Source organism: Lutra lutra, chromosome 5, assembly GCF_902655055.1.
Source record: "Lutra lutra chromosome 5, mLutLut1.2, whole genome shotgun sequence".
Classification (NCBI taxonomy): Eukaryota; Metazoa; Chordata; class Mammalia; order Carnivora; family Mustelidae; genus Lutra; species Lutra lutra.
The window spans coordinates 159,046,779-159,052,729 of record NC_062282.1 but is presented as its reverse complement, the minus strand read 5'-3'; the positions used below and the strand labels follow the sequence as shown (position 1 = coordinate 159,052,729).

The 5,951-nt window shown below is 39.0% G+C and overlaps 1 pseudogene; it reads right to left on the bottom strand.

Annotated features, from left to right (window-relative positions):
• Nucleotides 1–399: 399 nt before the first annotated feature.
• Nucleotides 400–1,368, bottom strand: LOC125100530 (guanine nucleotide-binding protein G(i) subunit alpha-2-like; annotated as a pseudogene).
• Nucleotides 1,369–5,951: the final 4,583 nt, after the last annotated feature.

The window sequence follows — 5,951 nt, the reverse complement described above, 5'->3', positions numbered from 1 at the left end:
CCTTTGTAGCCTTGGAGTACCAGGAGAGGTGGGACGTACAGGATGCTCCTATGAACGTTTGAAATTGGGCTGGATCACGGATTGGTGTTTAGCAAAGCCAGGAGTCCAAGGTGGAGAAGTGAGTGCTCTTCCAGCCACAGGATTTTGGAGGCTCAGAAATGGTGGAGAAATGAGTGCCCCTCCAGCCACAGACCTTGGGAGACCCAGCATGGTCTCTCCTATTCCATCACAGAATAAGACAATGGTTAAATTCAGAACATATGCCCAGGAGGGGTGTATTATGGTCATTAGCAACACTAACACCTGGATCAAGTTGAGGAGCAGTTGGGAAGTATGGTCCTCTTTTTCCCATCTTCATCAGAGTTGGCGTTGACTCATACTTTGAGGCCCCACTGCCCCTCAGAAGAGGCTACATTCCTTCATTTTGTTCCTGATGAAGTTGCAGAGAGTATCAAACACCAGTGCATATTTTGGTGTTGGCAGTGCAGGTGAGGTGTGTATATATCTCCTTGGTATCCTTGTACTTATTCAGGTCCACAGACTTATGGGTATAGCTGACTACCTAGTCATACTTTTGGCCCCTGTGTACTCAGGGAAGCAGATGGTCAGGGGGCTGTGAGTGATTGCATCCTTAAACAGGTCCTCATTGTTGATGAAAAGAATATTGGAGCAGTCTGTGAACCACTGGTTGTTGCAGATACTGTCAAACAGCTTTATGCTATGATGCATGTGATTCATCTCCTCATCCTCTACTAACACCAGGTCATAGCACTTAAGGTTATGTAGCAGATGATGACTGTGACCCTCTCAAAGGAGTGGATCTACTTCTGCCACTCGGATCACTGATCACCCACATCAAACATATTGTAGGTTAGATTCTCAAAGGTTAAATGACTCCCCATATTGTCCGTCATCTTCACACTGGTCCCTAGAACCTCCTTCTGTGTCAGAATATAGTCATTCGGAGCAATATGCTCCAGGTCATCTAGGTAGTAGGCAGTGGAGTCCTTAAGCTAATACTCTTATAGGAGGCCAAGCAGGCCTGCATACCGTGGTCATCCCAGAGCTGTGAGATGGCAACAGACAGACCCTCAGGGTGCACACCTGGCTCCTTAGCAGTGCAAGAAACTGCAAACAACTGGGTAGCCTCATCTGTGCAGGAGGTGTTGGCAAAGTCATTCTGCAGATTTCCCATAGCTTTGGCAATGCTCATGATGAACTGGATGGTGCTGCTGTATAGGACTGCATGCTACTGCCAGAATTCTTCTGAGTAGCTGTTCTCATAGATGATTTTCATCTGCTTGACAATGGTGCTCTTCCCTGACTCCTCACCACCCAAAAGCAGCAACTTCACCTCCCATGCCACCTTCTTGCAGGTTCTTGTTGATCATCTTGGAGTGCTGGCCACTGCCTTGTCCTTGGTACTCATGGTACAGCCATTCCAGCATCCCCTGTCCAGCTCTGCCCAAAACACTGCTCACACCATCCCTCTACAGGTAGCTAACTCTAGAGTTGGCAATGGATAAACTTTATTGAGTTTCAACAACAAATACCATATAGGAATTAAAAACTTCCCTAGTTGAAGAAACAAAAGTTATTAAATACTTTAAATTAATTTAAAAGTAATAAAAATCAAGTATAACTTTAATAAGATATTAAAAATCCAAACTTTCTATACTAAAGCTTAATATTAAAAAGATAATTTTATTTATTTATTTATTTATTTATTTATTTATTTATTTATTTATTTATTTATAATGGATATATATTTTCCATATAAAATAAAAATGATAGTGCAGAACATTTAGTGGATAAGAACAGCAGTATAATATAAATTATTTTGCAAAATTATATTTTGTTGTATATTTCTTCTTTTTTTATTTTATTTTTTTTAAAAGATTTTATTTATTTATTTGACAGAGAGAAATCACAAGTAAGCAGAGAGGCAGGCAGAGAGAGAGGAGGAAGCAGGCTCCCTGCTGAGCAGAAAGCCTGATGTGGGGCTCGAACCCAGGACCTGGGATCATGACCTGAGCCGAAGGCAGTGGCTTAACCCACTGAGCCACCCAGGCGCCCCTATTTCTTCTTTTTTTAACTAAAACCTTCAGTTTCAGAGTTTGCACACATATTCTAAAGAAATTTTTTTAAATATTTTATTTCTTTTCAGTGCAACAGTATTCATTATTTTTGCACCACATCCAGTGCTCCATGCAATCCGTGCCCTCCGTAATACCCATCATCTGGTTCCCCCAAACCTCCCACCCCCCCACCCCTTCAAAACCCTCAGGTTGTTTTTTAGAGTCCATAAATTTCCCTCAACTCTCTTCCAATTTCCCTCAACTCCCTTCCTCTCTCCATCTCCCCTTGTCCTCCATGTTATTTGTTATGCTCCACAAATAAATGAAACCATATGATAATTGACTCTCTCTGATTGACTTATTTCACTCAGCATAATCTCTTCCAGTCCCATCCATGTTGCTACAAAAGTTGGGTATTCATCCTTTCTGATGGAGGCACAATACTCCATAGTGTATATGGACCACATCTTCCTTATCCATTCGTCCGTTGAAGGGCATCTTAGTTCTTTCCACAGTTTGGTGACCGTGGCTATTGCTGCTATAAACATTGGGGTACAGATGGCCCTTCTTTTTGCTACATCTGTATCTTTGGGGTAAATACCCAGTAGTGCAATGGCAGGGCCATAGGGAAGCTCTATTTTTAATTTCTTGAGGAATCTCCACACTGTTTTCCAAAGTGGCTGCACCAACTTGCATTCCCACCAACAGTGTAAGAGGGTTCCCCTTTCTCCACATCCTCTCCAACACATGTTGTTTCCTGTCTTGCTAAAGAAATTCTTTTTTAAGAGCTATTTAAAAAGGCAAGTTATTAATGCTTTTGTTAAATTTCTGTTATTGCTGTAGCAAACTCTCACAAGTCCTGTGGTTTAATAGCATGCTTTGTTTTAAATCTTTGTAATTTAGAAATTTAACTCCAATCAATATTGGCTAAAATGAATATGTAACAAGTATGGATGCATCCTTTAATTGGGTCCCAGTAATGTATATGTTCCCACATTTTCTAGTCTCCAGAGACTGCCTCTGTCTATGCAGTGGCTCATGAGCACCTTCCATCATTACAGCCAGCAATGGAAACCACACTTCTATAGACTCATCTCCCTCTACAAAATTCTGGAAATATTTCACTTTTAATGATTAGATTAGGGCCCCTTGGATAGTCCAGAATAATCACCTCATCTTGTGTTTCTTAATTTAATTACCTCTACTGAGTTCCTTTTTGCCATGTAAAGTAATATATTCACAGATTCAAAAATGATAGTACATAAACACCTTTAGTAAGTAATTTAAATACTGTCACACTGTTTTTGAAACTTAATTTACATGGACAGATTCTAGGAAATGAATATGCCACTTTTGGAGGTTCTAAGATAATGAGTACTTATTAATATTCATGAACATATCAACTTTGTCTCAGCACTTTTATTTTTTTATTTTCTTAAAGATTTTATTTATTTATTTGACAGACAGAGATCACAAGCAGGCAGAGAGGCAGGCAAAGGTGGGGGGGCGGCAAACAGGCTCCCCCTGGAGCAGAGAGCCTGACACGGGGCTCGTTCCCAGCACCCTGAGACCATGACCTGAGCCTAAATCAGAGGCTTTAACCCACTGAGCCTCCCAGGCTTAATTTAAATTAGCACTTTAAATTAAGTGCTAATTTAAAATTTAGCACTTTTAAATAAAGTGAATATTTTATTATATAGGATACTAATGTCCACCCTAGATTATAAGAAACCTGTATCATTTTTAAGAACATGGAATTTAGCTTTATAGATGATAGTTATATTGTTTTTTCCACAGAGTATACATAATGAATTATTTTCCATAGAAAATTCTTCACAGCTGCCTTGATTTCCTTGTTCCTTAGGCTATATATTATGGGGTTCAAAGACGAAGGCAACACAGAATAGAACACAGACACAAAAAATTTCAAATGATGTGGGGAATTAAGGACTGGTTTCAGATAGGCAATGGTGCCTATCACAATAAATGTTACAACTGTGAGATGGGCATACAAGTGGAAAAGGTTTCTGACCACCCTTATAATGATGGCATTCTCAACACAGTATTGAAAATGTAAATATATGAAAATCTGATGGATACCAAGCAGAAAAGTGCATACATAAACCCAGTTGCCTTAGTAATATCTATTGTGACTTGGGACTTTGAACAAGAGCTCTTCAGTAAGGAGGGGACATCACAGAAAAACTGAGGAACTTTTCTGGAGATACAGAAAGATAAAGAGAAAGTGTCAGCTGAGTATAAGACCCCAAAGACACTCCCAAGAAACCAGGAGGCAGCTGTCATCTTCACACAGACTCTCTTGTTCCTGATGACATCATAGTGCAGTGGGTGACAGTTGGCGACAGGGCAGTCATAGGGCATGACAGTTAGAAGGAAAAACTCAGGTCTAGCAAAGCTGATCACCAGCAACAGCTCTAACACACATCCTGAGAATGAAATGGTGTTTCTGTTGGGTAAAGAGTTCAGGATAAATTTTGGAAGTGTGATGGAAATGATGCAAGCATCAAAAAGTCATAAGTTTCTCAGGAAGAAGTACATGGGGATGTGAAGACACTGATCCCAAAGTGATCAGGATAATAATGAGAAGATTCTCCATAAGAGTCATTAGGTAAATGAGAAAAAACAGAAAGCCATGTAAAACCTGGAGCTCTCTGGTGTCAAAGAATGCCATGAGGAAGAATTCCATCCCTGCTGAGTGGTTGGTCATGTTTTCCATCTATATGGGACAAAGGAGAATAAAGACACATCAGCTTTCTGTTAATTCTTTCTCCTTTCCAAGAATGTTTTTATGTAAGAATTAATCTATTTTGTGTTTATAAGGTATGTCCATGTTTACTCTCCTGACATGCATGTTAGGGTTTATTACCTCTTCATTATGTCATTCCCAGTGTATGTCTGAATTTCATGTATGTTAAGTAAGCAGATTTGGAAGAATAGGAAGAAAGAAGAAGAAAAGCCTTTCATTTGAGAGTCCTTGGTATATTTATGATGAAACATGTATCTTTATAAGCCATATCCTGAATTATTAGTTAAATATTCCAAATAAAATCTTTTGTACACAGAATAATTTTAAAGCATTTCAAATATGATAGAAAAGAGATGCAAAATGTGGACATCAATTAATAAATAGAGTTATATCGTTATATGAAAAAGCCATACTAGTTATCTGACACCACACACTCTTGCTTTTGAGCTGTTGTCTTTTCCCACGTGGCTGGAAATATCTGACCAGACCTCTGTGAGGAGGAAGAAAATAGCAAATGGAGTCCAATGCACTTTATTTAATCTAGAAGAATGAATTTATATGTTTTAAGTTGTATGACAAGTTAAATATTAAGCTTAATATTTCTGAGGGTACAAAAATTGGTTTTAATTATTTTTCTTTATCATCTATTTTTATAGTGCTCTGTATCATTTTCTCTAAGTTTGGGAAATCTATTTCTACTTAAAATATTTCTTAAACTTGAACATTTGTGATACAGATAGATTTTTTTTTCTAATTATTTCCCTGATGCCCTAATTCTGACACTATTACAATGCATAAAAACTAAATTCACGGGGCGCCTGGGTGGCTCAGTGGGTTGAGCCACTGCCTTCGGCTCGGGTCACGGTCTCGGGGTCCTGGGATTGAGCACCGCATTGGGCTCTCTCACCGCAGGGAGCCTGCTTCCCCCTCTCTCTGCCTGCTGCTCTGCCTACTTGTGATCTCTCTCTCCCTGTGTCAAATAAATAAATAAAATATTTTAAAAAACCTAAATTCACTTGACACAAATCAAGTAAACATAGAGTCAGTGTGGTATAATTGATACAGACCCAAGCATACCATTTTTTTTAAATTTTTTTAATTTATTC